At 44.7% G+C, this 17,893-nt stretch overlaps 1 protein-coding gene across 1 annotated transcript in view; it reads left to right on the top strand.

Moving 5' to 3' along the window:
- The first annotated feature begins 760 nt into the window (after positions 1 to 760).
- LOC118374167 (tyrosine-protein kinase CSK-like) overlaps positions 761 to 17,893 on the top strand; it is a 54,866-nt gene continuing 37,733 nt past the window's right edge. Inside the window, exon 1 of the mRNA XM_052466677.1 lies at positions 761 to 1,230. The gene's annotated coding sequence lies outside the window, so the exon portion shown is untranslated. The remainder of the gene's footprint in view (positions 1,231 to 17,893) is intronic.

Raw genomic sequence — 17,893 nt, 5'->3', positions numbered from 1 at the left:
GTGATGGACAATCCTCAAATGTCAATTGTTATTCTGAGCTCATTGTCCACATACGGATTATTTTTTTTTGTCATGAGAAAATTAACAAAAATAAAAAGGTTGATTTAACTCACTCATTGCTTACTTTATTTCAGCCATTTGTAATACATGTTTGGTATTTTATTAGGATCCCCATTAGCTGTTGCAAAAGCAGCAGCTACTCTTCCTGGGTTCACATGAACCATGACATAATACAGAACATCAATAGACAAGAACAGCTCAAGGACAGAACTACAGAAATAAAACTAATAAATACAGAAAGGCACACGTACATATCAATACATACACATTAAACGATCTAGGTCCAATAGGGGAGAGGCGTTGCTTTATGTTTTTTTAAAACCGGGTTTGCTGTTCACTTGCGCAATAGTGTTGCAGCGGATGTAGAAACAATGTAACGCTTTTTCACATCTTATCTATCAAACGGAACAAAATGTCAATAGATGCATCTCTATGATACATTAAAGACGATTTAATTTTTTTTTTATCTAAGGATATTTTCCTTTGTTAAAAATAATGAAAAATTATCCGAGAAGCAGAGCAATCTGTTATGTATTAATTTCCGTGATGGGGTGGGTCATATTTTAATTTGGTATTTTTGAGTAGCTATTGTACTTTCATGGACTGCAGAGTGTTGTCCAACGCGCGCATGCGTAGTGCAAGGGCTCACGGTAGGGGCGGAACACGCAGAACGTTGCAGATAGCAATTCAACATCTAGAACTGCTACAGTTCTCGGCAACAATGTTCTAATGATAAATGCAATACATTTCTATCTTCAACGTTCTGAACTTTGCGCTCATTGACCCTCTTGGCTAACTACGTGCATTTCGTACTACTAAGGCCGACAAAAACGGCGCAGGAGCACGATTTGAAGTTTTGTGCATTCATTTAGCTAGTTTTCACAGTCGGATTAATTTCCAGGAACACTGTGCTTCATCTCACTCGTTTTGTGACTGGGTTGAGTTGTTTCGATGGTTATATCGCTCGACGGTTGAGACTTCGCCGTGTTGTTTTTCATCAAGCTCAAGAACAATTGACTGCATCACCATTATTTATTTTTTGGGGGAATCGTTTTAACTGACTTGAATGTATATTACAACTGTCTCTGACATCTATTCCATCCACGTGTTTGCCACCTCTGCGTTCTTCTAATAGAGATGTATCGATTGACGTTTTGTTCCATTTGATAGGTAAGATGTTAAAATTGTTGCAACATCCGCTGCTATACTACTGTGTTCTGAAATGGACCGCAGAGTCATTTCGCCTTTTATTTTTGTTAGTCAAACAAATAAAATGGACAGATCCGGATTCATGAGTGGACCTCTGAAGAACACTTATAACAATATAGTTGTTTGCATCGTGTGTTCTTACTCACTCGGCATCTTCCAAAACCACAGGTATTGGCTGCTGTTTATCATAGTTGAAGAGGGATTGGTTGGTCAGAATCTTGAGTTGTAGGGGCCTGTTTAGGGTTCTGCCCCAAAAAAAAAAAAAACGGTATACTGTGTAGAGAATAGGATGCTATTTGGGAAACAGTCACATTTTTGTACAGTAGCCGAGTCACACAGCCTAACGGATGACACAGTTCAAGGAACTGAAGCTCAGACGTTTTCCATCTCATTGCGTGATTTGAAATATTGGTGTGAATCCAATACTTAGGCTCAGCCTTATAGTAAGGCAGTGTTTTAAACCCTATAACCATGACTCCAACTCAGTATTGTTGCTTTGTGTGAACATGGGAATGTGATGGTGATGGGAAGTCACCATTATTCGCCCTTCTCTCTTTCTCTTCGTCTCTCTTTCTCTTCGTCTCTCTCTCTGTCCCTCTCTATCTCTCTGCCCCTCTCTATCTCTCTGCCCCTCTCTATCTCTCTGCCCCTCTCTCTCTCTAGGCCCCTCTCTCTCTCTAGGCCCCTCTCTCTCTCTAGGCCCCTCTCTCTCTCTAGGCCCCTCTCTCTCTCTAGGCCCCTCTCTCTCTCTAGGCCCCCCTCTCTCTCTCTGCCCCCTCTCTCTCTCTCTAGGCCCCCCTCTCTCTCTATGCCCCTCTCTCTCTCTATGCCCCTCTCTCTCTCTCTGCCCCTCTCTATCTCTCTCGCTCTCTCTGCCACTTCCTTTGGCTCGCTGGGTGCAATAGCAGCAGCTGTCAGAACCACCAGACATCCTCCCACACAGCCTGCGCTCTGTCCTCATCTCCCTTCGCCTTTCCCCCCTCTCCTTCTCTCCTTTTGAGCTCACAGAAAGGCTGCATTATGCCTGTTAGGTACAAGGGGCCAAAATAGAGTGGCAGAGGGAATGGCCGAGCCCGCAGAGGGTAAACGGACTGCTTCTGAAGAGGGTGTCACAGGGCCTTTAGCATCGACAGACCAGAAACATGTTATCTGTAGGGGTGGATGGGCAGCAGCTTGTAGAGACAGTGGGCTTGTAGAGACAGTGGGCGGCAGCTTGTAGAGACAGTTGGCTTGTAGAGACAGTGGGCGGCAGCTTGTAGAGACAGTGGGCTTGTAGAGACAGTGGGCAGCAGCTTGTAGAGACAGTGGGCAGCAGCTTGTAGAGACAGTGGGCTTGTAGAGACAGTGGGCAGCAGCTTGTAGAGACTGGGCTTGTAGAGACAGTGGGCTTGTAGAGACAATGGGCAGCAGCTTGTAGAGACAGTGGGCTTGTAGAGACAGTGGGCTTGTAGAGACAGTGGGCTTGTAGAGACAGTGGGCAGCGGCTTGTAGAGACAGTGGGCTTGTGGAGACAGTGGGCTTGTGGAGACAGTGGGCTTGTGGAGACAGTGGGCTTGTGGAGACAGTGGGCTTGTAGAGACAGTGGGCTTGTAGAGACAGTGGGCTTGTAGAGACAGTGGGCTTGTAGAGACAGTGGGCTTGTAGAGACAGTGGGCTTGTAGAGACAGTGGGCTTGTAGAGACAGTGGGCTTGTAGAGACAGTGGGCTTGTAGAGACAGTGGGCTTGTAGAGACAGTGGGCAGCGGCTTGTAGAGACAGTGGGCAGCGGCTTGTGGAGACAGTGGGCTTGTAGAGACAGTGGGCTTGTAGAGACAGTGGGCTTGTAGAGACAGTGGGCTTGTGGAGACAGTGGGCTTGTAGAGACAGTGGGCTTGTAGAGACAGTGGGCTTGTAGAGACAGTGGGCTTGTGGAGACAGTGGGCTTGTGGAGACAGTGGGCTTGTGGAGACAGTGGGCTTGTGGAGACAGTGGGCTTGTGGAGACAGTGGGCTTGTGGAGACAGTGGGCTTGTAGAGACAGTGGGCTTGTGGAGACAGTGGGCTTGTGGAGACAGTGGGCTTGTGGAGACAGTGGGCTTGTGGAGACAGTGGGCTTGTAGAGACAGTGGGCTTGTAGAGACAGTGGGCTTGTAGAGACAGTGGGCTTGTAGAGACAGTGGGCTTGTAGAGACAGTGGGCTTGTAGAGACAGTGGGCTTGAATAGACAGTGGGCAACTGCTTGAATAGACAGTGGGCAACTGCTTGAATAGACAGTGGGCTTGTGGAGACAGTGGGCTTGTGGAGACAGTGGGCTTGTGGAGACAGTGGGCTTGTAGAGACAGTGGGCAGACAGTGGGCTTGTAGAGACAGTGGGCTTGAATGGAGACAGTGGGCTTGTGGAGACAGTGGGGCTTGTAGAGACAGTGGGCTTGTGGAGACAGTGGGCTTGTGGAGACAGTGGGCTTGTGGAGACAGTGGGCTTGTGGAGACAGTGGGCTTGTGGAGACAGTGGGTTTGTAGAGACAGTGGGCTTGTAGAGACAGTGGGCTTGTAGAGACAGTGGGCTTGTAGAGACAGTGGGCAACTGCTTGAATAGACAGTGGGCAACTGCTTGAATAGACAGTGGGCAACTGCTTGAATAGACAGTGGGCTTGTGGAGACAGTGGGCTTGTGGAGACAGTGGGCTTGTAGAGACAGTGGGCTTGTAGAGACTGTGGGCAGCAGACAGTTGCTTAGAGACAGTGGGCTTGTGGAGACAGTGGGCTTGTGGAGACAGTGGGCTTGTAGAGACAGTGGGCTTGTAGAGACAGTGGGCTTGTAGAGACAGTGGGCTTGTGGAGACAGTGGGCTTGTGGAGACAGTGGGCTTGTAGAGACAGTGGGCTTGTAGAGACAGTGGGCTTGTAGAGACAGTGGGCTTGTGGAGACAGTGGGCTTGTGGAGACAGTGGGCTTGTGGAGACAGTGGGCTTGTGGAGACAGTGGGCTTGTGGAGACAGTGGGCTTGTAGAGACAGTGGGCTTGAATAGACAGTGGGCAACTGCTTGAATAGACAGTGGGCAACTGCTTGAATAGACAGTGGGCTTGTGGAGACAGTGGGCTTGTGGAGACAGTGGGCTTGTGGAGACAGTGGGCTTGTGGAGACAGTGGGCTTGTAGAGACAGTGGGCTTGTGGAGACAGTGGGCTTGTCGAGACAGTGGGCTTGTCGAGACAGTGGGCTTGTCGAGACAGTGGGGAAGAGACGGCTTGTCGAGACAGTGGGCTTGTCGAGACAGTGGGCTTGTCGAGACAGTGGGCTTGTCGAGACTGTGGGCAGCGGCTTGTAGAGACAGTGGGCTTGTCGAGACAGTGGGCTTGTCGAGACAGTGGGCAGCAGCTTGTAGAGACAGTGGGCTTGTGGAGACAGTGGGCAGCAGCTTGTAGAGACAGTGGGCAGCAGCTTGTAGAGACAGTGGGCTTGAAGAGACAGTGGGCTTGAAGAGACAGTGGGCTTGTAGAGACAGTGGGCAGCAGCTTGTAGAGACAGTGGGCAGCAGCTTGTAGAGACAGTGGGCAGCGGCTTGTAGAGACAGTGGGCTTGTAGAGACAGTGGGCAGCAGCTTGTAGAGACAGTGGGCTTGTGGAGACAGTGGGCTTGTAGAGACAGTGGGCTTGTAGAGACAGTGGGCTTGTAGAGACAGTGGGCTTGAATAGACAGTGGGCAGCAGCTTGAAGAGACAGTGGGCAGCAGCTTGAAGAGACAGTGGGCAGCAGCTTGTAGAGACAGTGGGCTTGTAGAGACAGTGGGCTTGTAGAGACAGTGGGCTTGTAGAGACAGTGGGCTTGTAGAGACAGTGGGCTTGTAGAGACAGTGGGCAGCAGCTTGTAGAGACAGTGGGCAGCAGCTTGTAGAGACAGTGGGCAGCGGCTTGTAGAGACAGTGGGCTTGTAGAGACAGTGGGCAGTGGCTTGTAGAGACAGTGGGCTTGTAGAGACAGTGGGCTTGTGGAGACAGTGGGCTTGTGGAGACAGTGGGCTTGTCGAGACTGTGGGCAGCAGCTTGTAGAGACAGTGGGCTTGTAGAGACAGTGGGCTTGTGGAGACAGTGGGCAGCAGCTTGTGGAGACAGTGGGCTTGTAGAGACAGTGGGCTTGTCGAGACAGTGGGCTTGTCGAGACAGTGGGCAGCGGCTTGTCGAGACAGTGGGCTTGTCGAGACAGTGGGCTTGTCGAGACAGTGGGCTTGTAGAGACAGTGGGCAACAGCTTGAAGAGACAGTGGGCAACAGCTTGAAGAGACAGTGGGCAACAGCTTGAAGAGACAGTGGGCAACAGCTTGAATAGACAGTGGGCAACAGCTTGAATAGACAGTGGGCTTGTCGAGACAGTGGGCTTGTCGAGACAGTGGGCAGCGGCTTGTAGAGAAAGTGGGCTTTTCGAGACATTGGGCTTTTCGAGACAGTGGGCTTGTCGAGACAGTGGGCTTGTAGAGACTGTGGGCAGCAGCTTGTAGAGACAGTGGGCTTGTAGAGACAGTGGGCTTGTGGAGACAGTGGGCGGCAGCTTGTAGAGACAGTGGGCTTGTAGAGACAGTGGGCAGCAGCTTGTAGAGACAGTGGGCAGCAGCTTGTAGAGACAGTGGGCTTGTAGAGACAGTGGGCAGCAGCTTGTAGAGACAGTGGGCAGCAGCTTGTAGAGACAGTGGGCAGCGGCTTGTAGAGACAGTGGGCTTGTGGAGACAGTGGGCTTGTGGAGACAGTGGGCTTGTAGAGACAGTGGGCTTGAAGAGACAGTGGGCAGCAGCTTGTAGAGACAGTGGGCTTGTAGAGACAGTGGGCTTGTGGAGACAGTGGGTTTGTGGAGACAGTGGGCGGCAGCTTGTAGAGACAGTGGGCTTGTAGAGACAGTGGGCGGCAGCTTGTCGAGACAGTGGGCTTGTAGAGACAGTGGGCGGCAGCTTGTAGAGACGGTGGGCTTGTAGAGACAATGGGCTTGTAGAGACAGTGGGCAGCAGCTTGTAGAGACAGTGGGCTTGTAGAGATAGTGGGCAGCAGCTTGTAGAGACAGTGGGCTTGTAGAGACAGTGGGCTTGAAGAGACAGTGGGCAGCAGCTTGTAGAGACAGTGGGCAGCAGCTTGTAGAGACAGTGGGCAGCAGCTTGTAGAGACAGTGGGCAGCAGCTTGTAGAGACAGTGAGCTTGTAGAGACAGTGGGCAGCAGCTTGTAGAGACAGTGTGCTTGTAGAGACAGTGGGCAGCAGCTTGTAGAGACTGTGGGCTTGTAGAGACAGTGGGCAGCATCTTGTAGAGACAGTGGGCTTGTAGAGACAGTGGGCTTGAAGAGACAGTGGGCAGCAGCTTGAAGAGACAGTGGGCAGCAGCTTGTAGAGACAGTGGGCTTGTAGAGACAGTGGGCTTGTAGAGACAGTGGGCAGCAGCTTGTAGAGACAGTGGGCTTGTAGAGACAGTGGGCTTGTAGAGACAGTGGGCTTGAAGAGACAGTGGGCAGCAGCTTGTAGAGACAGTGGGCTTGTAGAGACAGTGGGCTTGTAGAGACAGTGGGCTTGAAGAGACAGTGGGCAGCGGCTTGTAGAGACAGTGGGCTTGAAGAGACAGTGGGCAGCAGCTTGTAGAGACAGTGGGCAGCAGCTTGTAGAGACAGTGGGCAGTGGCTTGTAGAGACAGTGGGCTTGTAGAGACAGTGGGCAGCAGCTTGAAGAGACAGTGGGCTTGTAGAGACAGTGGGCAGCAGCTTGTAGAGACAGTGGGCTTGTAGAGACAGTGGGCAGCAGCTTGTAGAGACAGTGGGCTTGAAGAGACAGTGGGCAGCAGCTTGAAGAGACAGTGGGCAGCAGCTTGTAGAGACAGCGGGCTTGAAGAGACAGTGGGCAGCAGCTTGTAGAGACAGTGGGCAGCAGCTTGTAGAGACAGTGGGCAGCAGCTTGTAGAGACAGTGGGCAGCAGCTTGTAGAGACAGTGGGCTTGTAGAGACAGTGGTCTTGAAGAGACAGTGGTCTTGAAGAGACAGTGGGCTTGTAGAGACAGTGGGCTTGTAGAGACAGTGGGCTTGTAGAGACAGTGGGCTTGTAGAGACAGTGGGCAGCAGCTTGAAGAGACAGTGGGCAGCAGCTTGAAGAGACAGTGGGCTTGTAGAGACAGTGGGCTTGTAGAGACAGTGGGCTTGTAGAGACAGTGGGCTTGTAGAGACAGTGGGCGGCCTTTGTTTTTGGGCTCTTTTGGAGGACTTGGCTGAAATAGGGCTTTAACAACTCATTTGTATTTGAGGATGATGGTGTATTGCTGTTTGGTATCCTTTTAAATTTCAAGTTAATTATGGCGTAATAAATACATGGGAAGTCTTACTCAGCTGAGCTTGCACATACATTTTTTAAAAAAGCATTCACACTCACAGGAACTAACTCAGGTTCATATAATACCCTTTGGCCAAGCAATAGTGTGTGTGTCAGTCTTAGAGAGAAAATGGTCGCCTTGGGCCAAGGCAGTAGTTCTCCCAGTTAGGTCACTGACCTCTGGCTCTGACCCTCTCTATAAACAATAGCCAGCATACAGAGTTGCAGTTCTCACACACAGAGAGCTCCTTTGTAGCCGGATGGAGCTAAACAACAGACAGAATAGTCAAATGGCAAACAAACCAGTGAAGGAAAGAATTGAGCCGGATGGAACTAAATGAGCGAAACTGTTACCCTGACTTGCGGACTGGTGCCTAGCTTGAGCAACACATGGAGCTGTGCAGAACAAAAGCTCTTAGCACTATTGTGGTTGCAGCAAGATGCAATCTGACTCTGCCTGTAGTGTCTAGCTTGGAATCTGAACTGATATTTACCGTTTCACTTCACCAGGTCGATGGGAGTATATCAGTTTGAGTTCCAGGCTATATAGTTGCCGTGGCTACCAGTGAAATGCTCAATGCTGCCTAACTAATGCTGTAGGTGATATCCACCTCTCAGCCAATCAGATAATGCCAGGTCACATATATATCATCATCATCAGGCATATCCAGGTCAGTTAATGGTCTGTCCTAATGTGATTGACTGTGCTTTAGAATAGATTGGTATACTTTTAATATCCCATAGAGAAATTGACATGCAATTTCTATGTTGTTGTCTTAGGTCTTTCTTTATGTAGTGTTGTCTGTCTCTTGTCGTGATGTGTGTTCTGTCCTATATTTCTATTTTATTCATTTATTTTGAATCCCAGACCCCGTCCCCGCAAGGAGGCCTTTTTGGTAGGCCTTCATTGTAAATAGGAATTGGTTCTTAACGGACTTGCCTAATTAAATCATAAAATAAAATAAAAATTCAGATAACATACATCAGATGACATGGCCTACTTACATAACCAGACATATAAATACACAGTATTGCCACAACTATATCTTCTACTGTGTTTCATTTCTACGAGCACCAACGTGAAGTTCACAAGAGCATGTCAAATTGAATGTCAAATGAAAGCGAAGAGTCAATATTTCTGTTATTGTTGATTATTAAGGCATATATACATTTTTAACCATATTGTCCATCCTAAAAATTAAGTATAAGCAAAGGCTTCGATTTGTGGTCAAACGGCTGAAACAAGGGGGTGTTAGGAAACATCTACCAGAAAAAGTCTTAAGTTAAATTGAAATGCATGAAAACAATGTTGTGAACTAAAGACTCCTGCCAACTAATAAACACTTTACAGGGCATTCAGAAAGTATTCAGACCCCTTCACTTTTTCCCACATTTTTGTTACGTTACAGACTTGTTCTAAAAGGGATTCAATTGTTTTTTTCCCCCTCATCAGCCAACACACAGTACCCCATAATGACATCACAATACCCCATAATGACATCACAATACCCCATAATGACAAAGCAAAAACGGGTATTTAGACATTTTAGCAAATGTACAAAAAATAGAAAACTGATATCACGTTTACATAAGTATTCAGACCCTGTACTCAGTACTTAGTTGAAGCACCTCTGTCAGCGATTACAGCATTGAGTTTTCTTGGGGAATGATGCTACAAGCTTGTCACACCTGTATTTGGGGAGTTTCTCCCGTTCTTCTCTGCAGATCCTCTCAAGCTCTGTCAGGTTGGATGGGGAGCGTCACTGCACAGCTACTTTCAGGTCTCTCCAGAGATGTTCGATTAGGTTCAAGTCGGGGCTCTGGCTGAGCCACTCAAGGACATTCAGACACTTGTCCTGAAGCCACTCCTGCGTTATCTTGGTTGTGTGCTTAGGGTCGTTTTCCTGTTGGAAGGTGAACCATCGCCCCAGTTTGAGGTCCTGAGCACTCTGGAGCAGGTTTTCATCAATGATCTCTCTGTACTTTGCTCCGTTCATCTTTCCCTCGATCCTGACTAGTCTCCATTAGACTCTTAGCGGTTTTAAAGTCACCTTTGGCCTCCTGATAAAAATCCCTGAGATGTTTCGTTCCTAATTCACACACTTATCAAGAAAACAACCCTGGTCATCCCTGCTGCCTCTGGTGTTGCAGACTCACTAAGCACACGCTTAGTTTGTAAATCAAGTCTGAGTGTTGGAGTGTGCCTCTGCTTATCCATAAATGTAAAAAAAAACAAGAACATTATGCCGTCTAGTTTGCTTTATATATGGAATTTGAAATGATTTATACATCTTTTGATACTTAAGTATATTTAAAACCAAATACTTTGACTTTTACTCAAGTAGTATTTTACTGGGTGACTTTCACTTTTACTCAAGTCATTTTCTATGAAGGTATCTTTACTTTTACTCAAGTATGACTGTTTACTTTTTCCAGTAGTAGTAACAGTAGTAGTAGTAGTAACAACAGTAGTAGTAGTAGTAACAGCAGTAGTAGTAACAGCAGTAGTAGTAACAGCAGTAGTAGTAGTAACAGCAGTAGTAGTAGTAACAGCAGTAGTAGTAGTAACAGCAGTAGTAGTAGTAACAGTAGTAGTAGTAGTAACAGTAGTAGTAGTAGTAACAGCAGTAGTAGTAGTAACAGTAGTAGTAGTAGTAGTAACAGTAGTAGTAGTAGTAACAGTAGTAGTAGTAGTAACAGTAGTAGTAGCAGTAACAGTAGTAGTAGTAGTAGTAACAGCAGTAGTAGTAGTAGTAGTAGTAACAGCAGTAGAAGTAGTAGTAACAGCAGTAGAAGTAGTAGTAACAGCAGTGGTAGTAGTAGTAGTAGTAACAGCAGTAGTAACAACAGTAGAAGTAGTAGTAACAGCAGTAGTAGTAACAGCAGTAGTAGTAGTAACAGCAGTAGTAGTAACAGCAGTAGTAGTAACAGCAGTAGTAGTAACAGCAGTAGTAGTAACAGTAGTAGTAGTAACAGTAGTAGTAGTAACAGCAGTAGTAGTAGTAATAACAGTAGTAGTAACAGCAGTAGTAGTAACAGCAGTAGTAGTAACAGTAGTAGTAGTAGTAACAGTAGTAGTAGTAGTAACAGCAGTAGTAGTAGTAATAACAGTAGTAGTAACAGCAGTAGTAGTAACAGCAGTAGTAGTAACAGCAGTAGTAGTAACAGTAGTAGTAGTAACAGCAGTAGTAGTAACAGTAGTAGTAGTAACCGCAGTAGTAGTAACAGTAGTAACAGTAGTAGTAGTAGTAACAGCAGTAGTAGTAACAGCAGTAGTAGTAACAGCAGTAGTAGTAGTAACAACAGTAGCAGTAGTAGTAACAGTAGTAGTAGTAGTAGTAGTAACAGTAGTAGTAGTAACAGTAGTAGTAGTAGTAACAGTAGTAGTAGTAGTAACAGTAGTAGTAGTAGTAACAGTAGTAGTAGTAGTAGTAGTAACAGCAGTAGTAGTAGTAGTAACAGCAGTAGTAGTAGTAGTAGTAACAGTAGTAGTAGTAACAGTAGTAGTAGTAACAGTAGTAGTAGTAACAGTAGTAGTAGTAATAACAGTAGTAGTAACAGCAGTAGTAGTAATAACAGTAGTAGTAACAGCAGTAGTAGTAACAGCAGTAGTAGTAACAGTAGTAGTAGTAACAGTAGTAGTAGTAACCGTAGTAGTAGTAACCGCAGTAGTAGTAACAGTAGTAGTAGTAACAACAGTAGCAGTAGTAGTAACAGTAGTAGTAGTAGTAACAGCAGTAGTAGTAACAGCAGTAGTAGTAACAGCAGTAGTAGTAGTAACAACAGTAGCAGTAGTAGTAACAGTAGTAGTAGTAGTAGTAGTAACAGTAGTAGTAGTAACAACAGTAGCAGTAGTAACAGTAGTAGTAGTAACAGCAGTAGTAGTCGTAACAGCAGTAGTAACAGCAGCAGTAGTAGTAACAACAGTAGTAGTCGTAACAGCAGTAGTAACAACATCAGTAGTAGTAACAACAGTAGTAGTAACAGTAGAAACAGCTACAGTAGTAACAGTAGTAACAGCAGCAGTAGTAACAGAAGTAGTAGTAGTAGCAGCAGTAGTAGTAGTAGCAGCAGTAGTAGTAACAGCTGCAGTAGTAACAGCTGCAGTAGTAACAGTAGAAACAGCTGCAGTAGTAACAGTAGAAACAGCTACAGTAGTAACAGTAGAAACAGCTGCAGTAGTAACAGTAGAAACAGCTGCAGTAGTAACAGTAGTAACAGCAGCAGTAGTAACAGAAGTAGTAGTAGTAGTAACAGCAGTAGTAGTAACAGCAGTAGTAGTAACAGAAGTAGTAGTAACAGAAGTAGTAGTAGTAGTAACAGCAGTAGTAGTAACAGCAGTAGTAGTAGTAGTAACAGCAGTAGTAGTAACAGCAGCAGTAGTAACAGAAGTAGTAGTAGTAGTAACAGCAGTAGTAGTAACAGCAGTAGTAGTAGTAGTAACAGCAGTAGTAGTAACAGCAGCAGTAGTAGTAGTAGTAGTAGTAGTAGTAGTAACAGCAGTAGTAGTAGTAGTAACAGCAGTAGTAGTAACAGTAGTAGTAGTAGTAACAGCAGTAGTAGTAGTAGTAGTAGCAGCAGTAGTAGTAGCAGTAGTAGTAACAGCTGCAGTAGTAACAGTAGAAACAGCTGCAGTAGTAACAGTAGAAACAGCTGCAGTAGTAACAGTAGAAACAGCTGCAGTAGTAACAGTAGAAACAGCTGCAGTAGTAACAGTAGAAACAGCTGCAGTAGTAACAGTAGTAACAGCTGCAGTAGTAACAGTAGAAACAGCTACAGTAGTAACAGTAGAAACAGCTACAGTAGTAACAGTAGTAACAGCAGCAGTAGTAACAGAAGTAGTAGTAACAGCAGCAGTAGTAACAGCAGCAGCAGTAGTAGTAGTAGTAACAGCAGTAGTAGTAGTAACAGCAGTAGTAGTAGTAACAGCAGTAGTAGTAGTAGTAGTAACAGCAGTAGTAGTAGTAGTAGTAACAGCAGTAGTAGTAGTAGTAGTAGTAACAGCAGTAGTAGTAGTAGTAGTAGTAACAGCAGTAGTAGTAGTAGTAGTAGTAACAGCAGTAGTAGTAGTAGTAGTAACAGCAGTAGTAGTAGTAGTAGTAGTAACAGCAGTAGTAACAGTAGTAGTAGTAGTAACAGCAGTAGTAGTAGTAGTAGTAGTAACAGCAGTAGTAGTAGTAGTAGTAGTAACAGCAGTAGTAGTAGTAGTAGTAGTAACAGCAGTAGTAGTAGTAGTAGTAGTAACAGCAGTAGTAGTAGTAGTAGTAGTAACAGCAGTAGTAGTAGTAGTAGTAGTAACAGCAGTAGTAGTAGTAGTAGTAACAGCAGTAGTAGTAGTAGTAGTAGTAACAGCAGTAGTAGTAGTAGTAGTAACAGCAGTAGTAGTAGTAGTAACAGCAGTAGTAGTAGTAGTAGTAGTAGTAACAGCAGTAGTAGTAGTAGTAGTAGTAGTAACAGCAGTAGTAGTAACAGTAGTAGTAGTAGTAATAGTAGTAGTAGTAGTAACAGTAGTAGTAGTAGTAACAGTAGTAGTAGTAGTAACAGCAGAAGTAATAACAGCAGTAGTAGTAACAGCTGCAGTAGTAACAGTAGTAACAGCAGTAGTAACAGTAGAAACAGCTGCAGTAGTAACAGTAGAAACAGCTGCAGTAGTAGTAGAAACAGCTGCAGTAGTAACAGTAGAAACAGCTAGTAGTAAGTAGTAACAGCAGAAACAGCTGCAAGTAACAGAAACAGCTGCAGTAGTAACAGCTGCAGTAGTAACAGTAGAAACAGCTGCAGTAGTAACAGTAGAAACAGCTGCAGTAGTAACAGTAGAAACAGCTGCAGTAGTAACAGTAGAAACAGCTGCAGTAGTAACAGTAGAAACAGCTGCAGTAGTAACAGTAGAAACAGCTGCAGTAGTAACAGTAGAAACAGCTGCAGTAGAAACAGCTGCAGTAGTAACAGTAGAAACAGCTGCAGTAGTAACAGTAGAAACAGCTGCAGTAGTAACAGTAGAAACAGCTGCAGTAGTAACAGTAGAAACAGCTGCAGTAGTAACAGTAGAAACAGCTGCAGTAGTAACAGTAGAAACAGCTACAGTAGTAACAGTAGTAACAGTAGAAACAGCTACAGTAGTAACAGCTGCAGTAGTAACAGTAGAAACAGCTGCAGTAGTAACAGTAGAAACAGCTGCAGTAGTAACAGTAGAAACAGCTACAGTAGTAACAGTAGTAACAGTAGAAACAGCTACAGTAGTAACAGCTGCAGTAGTAACAGTAGTAACAGCTGCAGTAGTAACAGTAGAAACAGCTGCAGTAGTAACAGTAGTAACAGCTGCAGTAGTAACAGTAGAAACAGCTGCAGTAGTAACAGTAGAAACAGCTGCAGTAGTAACAGCTGCAGTAGTAACAGTAGTAACAGCTGCAGTAGTAACAGTAGAAACAGCTGCAGTAGTAACAGTAGAAACAGCTACAATAGTAACAGTAGTAACAGCTGCAGTAGTAACAGCTGCAGTAGTAACAGTAGAAACAGCTACAGTAGTAACAGTAGAAACAGCTGCAGTAGTAACAGCTGCAGTAGTAACAGTAGAAACAGCTACAGTAGTAACAGTAGTACCAGCTGCAGTAGTAACAGTAGAAACAGCTGCAGTAGTAACAGTAGAAACAGCTGCAGTAGTAACAGTAGAAACAGCTGCAGTAGTAACAGTAGAAACAGCTGCAGTAGTAACAGTAGTAACAGCTGCAGTAGTAACAGTAGTAACAGCTGCAGTAGTAACAGTAGTAACAGTAGTAACAGTAGTAACAGTAGAAACAGCTGCAGTAGTAACAGTAGTAACAGCTGCAGTAGTAACAGTAGAAACAGCTGCAGTAGTAACAGTAGAAACAGCTGCAGTAGTAACAGTAGTAACAGCTGCAGTAGTAACAGTAGAAACAGCTGCAGTAGTAACAGTAGAAACAGCTGCAGTAGTAACAGTAGTAACAGCTGCAGTAGTAACAGTATAAACAGCTGCAGTAGTAACAGTAGAAACAGCTGCAGTAGTAACAGTAGAAACAGCTGCAGTAGTAACAGTAGTAACAGCTGCAGTAGTAACAGTAGTAACAGCTGCAGTAGTAACAGTAGAAACAGCTGCAGTAGTAACAGTAGAAACAGCTGTAGTAACAGTAGTAACAGTAGTAACAGCTGCAGTAGTAACAGTAGAAACAGCTGCAGTAGTAACAGTAGAAACAGCTGCAGTAGTAACAGTAGAAACAGCTGCAGTAGTAACAGTAGAAACAGCTGCAGTAGTAACAGTAGTAACAGCTGCAGTAGTAACAGTAGTAACAGCTGCAGTAGTAACAGTAGAAACAGCTGCAGTAGTAACAGTAGAAACAGCTGCAGTAGTAACAGTAGAAACAGCTGCAGTAGTAACAGTAGTAACAGCTGCAGTAGTAACAGTAGAAACAGCTGCAGTAGTAACAGTAGAAACAGCTGCAGTAGTAACAGTAGAAACAGCTGCAGTAGTAACAGTAGAAACAGCTGCAGTAGTAACAGCTGCAGTAGTAACAGCTGCAGTAGTAACAGTAGAAACAGCTGCAGTAGTAACAGTAGAAACAGCTGCAGTAGTAACAGTAGTAACAGCTGCAGTAGTAACAGTAGTAACAGCTGCAGTAGTAACAGTAGTAACAGTAGTAACAGTAGTAACAGTAGTAACAGTAGAAACAGCTGCAGTAGTAACAGTAGTAACAGCTGCAGTAGTAACAGTAGTAACAGTAGTAACAGTAGTAACAGTAGTAACAGTAGAAACAGCTGCAGTAGTAACAGTAGTAACAGCTGCAGTAGTAACAGTAGAAACAGCTGCAGTAGTAACAGTAGAAACAGCTGTAGTAGTAACAGTAGTAACAGCTGCAGTAGTAACAGTAGAAACAGCTGCAGTAGTAACAGTAGAAACAGCTGCAGTAGTAACAGTAGAAACAGCTGCAGTAGTATAAACAGCTGCAGTAGTAACAGTAGAAACAGCTAACAGTAGAAACAGCTGCAGTAGTAACAGTAGTAACAGCTGCAGTAGTAACAGTAGAAACAGCTGCAGTAGTAACAGTAGAAACAGCTGCAGTAGAAACAGCTGCAGCTAGTAACAGTAGAAACAGCTGCAGTAGTAACAGTAGAAACAGCTGCAGTAGTAACAGTAGAAACAGCTGCAGTAGTAACAGTAGTAACAGCTGCAGTAGTAACAGTAGAAACAGCTGCAGTAGTAACAGTAGAAACAGCTGCAGTAGTAACAGTAGTAACAGCTGCAGTAGTAACAGTAGTAACAGCTGCAGTAGTAACAGTAGAAACAGCTGCAGTAGTAACAGTAGAAACAGCTGCAGTAGTAACAGTAGTAACAGCTGCAGTAGTAACAGTAGTAACAGCTGCAGTAGTAACAGTAGTAACAGTAGTAACAGTAGTAACAGTAGTAACAGTAGAAACAGCTGCAGTAGTAACAGTAGTAACAGCTGCAGTAGTAACAGTAGAAACAGCTGCAGTAGTAACAGTAGAAACAGCTGTAGTAGTAACAGTAGTAACAGCTGCAGTAGTAACAGTAGAAACAGCTGCAGTAGTAACAGTAGAAACAGCTGCAGTAGTAACAGTAGTAACAGCTGCAGTAGTAACAGTAGAAACAGCTGCAGTAGTAACAGTAGAAACAGCTGCAGTAGTAACAGTAGTAACAGCTGCAGTAGTAACAGTAGTAACAGCTGCAGTAGTAACAGCTGCAGTAGTAACAGAAACAGCTGCAGTAGTAACAGTAGAAACAGCTGCAGTAGTAACAGTAGTAACAGCTGCAGTAGTAACAGTAGTAACAGCTAGTAAGTAGTAACAGCTGCAGTAGTAACAGTAGAAACAGCTGCAGTAGTAACAGCTGCAGTAGTAACAGTAGAAACAGCTGCAGTAGTAACAGTAGTAACAGCTGCAGTAGTAACAGTAGAAACAGCTGCAGTAGTAACAGTAGTAACAGCTGCAGTAGTAACAGTAGAAACAGCTGCAGTAGTAACAGTAGAAACAGCTGCAGTAGTAACAGTAGTAACAGCTGCAGTAGTAACAGTAGTAACAGCTGCAGTAGTAACAGTAGAAACAGCTGCAGTAGTAACAGTAGAAACAGCTGCAGTAGTAACAGTAGAAACAGCTGCAGTAGTAACAGTAGAAACAGCTACAGTAGTAACAGCTGCAGTAGTAACAGTAGAAACAGCTGCAGTAGTAACAGTAGTAACAGTAGAAACAGCTGCAGTAGTAACAGCTGCAGTAGTAACAGCTGCAGTAGTGACAGTAGAAACAGCTGCAGTAGTAACAGTAGAAACAGCTACAGTAGTAACAGCTGCAGTAGTAACAGCTGCAGTAGTAACAGTAGAAACAGCTGCAGTAGTAACAGTAGAAACAGCTGCAGTAGTAACAGCTGCAGTAGTAACAGCTGCAGTAGTAACAGTAGTAACAGCTGCAGTAGTAACAGTAGAAACAGCTGCAGTAGTAACAGTAGAAACAGCTGCAGTAGTAACAGTAGAAACAGCTGCAGTAGTAACAGTAGAAACAGCTGCAGTAGTAACAGTAACAGCTGCAGTAGTAACAGTAGAAACAGCTGCAGTAGTAACAGTAGAAACAGCTACAGTAGTAACAGTAGAAACAGCTGCAGTAGTAACAGTAGAAACAGCTGCAGTAGTAACAGTAGAAACAGCTACAGTAGTAACAGTAGAAACAGCTGCAGTAGTAACAGTAGAAACAGCTGCAGTAGTAACAGTAGAAACAGCTGCAGTAGTAACAGTAGAAACAGCTGCAGTAGTAACAGTAGAAACAGCTGCAGTAGTAACAGTAGAAACAGCTGCAGTAGAAACAGTAGAAACAGCTGCAGTAGAAACAGTAGAAACAGCTGCAGTAGTAACAGTAGAAACAGCTGCAGTAGTAACAGTAGAAACAGCTGCAGTAGTAACAGTAGAAACAGCTGCAGTAGTAACAGTAGAAACAGCCGCAGTAGTAACAGTAGAAACAGCTGCAGTAGTAACAGTAGAAACAGCTGCAGTAGTAACAGCTGCAGTAGTAACAGTAGAAACAGTAGAAACAGCTGCAGTAGTAACAGTAGAAACAGCTGCAGTAGTAACAGCTGCAGTAGTAACAGTAGAAACAGCTGCAGTAGTAACAGTAGAAACAGCTGCAGTAGTAACAGTAGTAACAGCTGCAGTAGTAACAGTAGAAACAGCTGCAGTAGTAACAGCTGCAGTAGTAACAGTAGAAACAGCTGCAGTAGTAACAGCTGCAGTAGTAACAGTAGTAACAGCTACAGTAGTAACAGCTGCAGTAGTAACAGTAGAAACAGCTGCAGTAGTAACAGTAG

Source organism: Oncorhynchus keta, chromosome 17 (assembly GCF_023373465.1).
Source record: "Oncorhynchus keta strain PuntledgeMale-10-30-2019 chromosome 17, Oket_V2, whole genome shotgun sequence".
In the NCBI taxonomy this organism is placed as follows: domain Eukaryota; kingdom Metazoa; phylum Chordata; class Actinopteri; order Salmoniformes; family Salmonidae; genus Oncorhynchus; species Oncorhynchus keta.
Note: the sequence above shows the minus strand (reverse complement) of the source record. Positions and strands in the feature narration are given on the sequence as shown.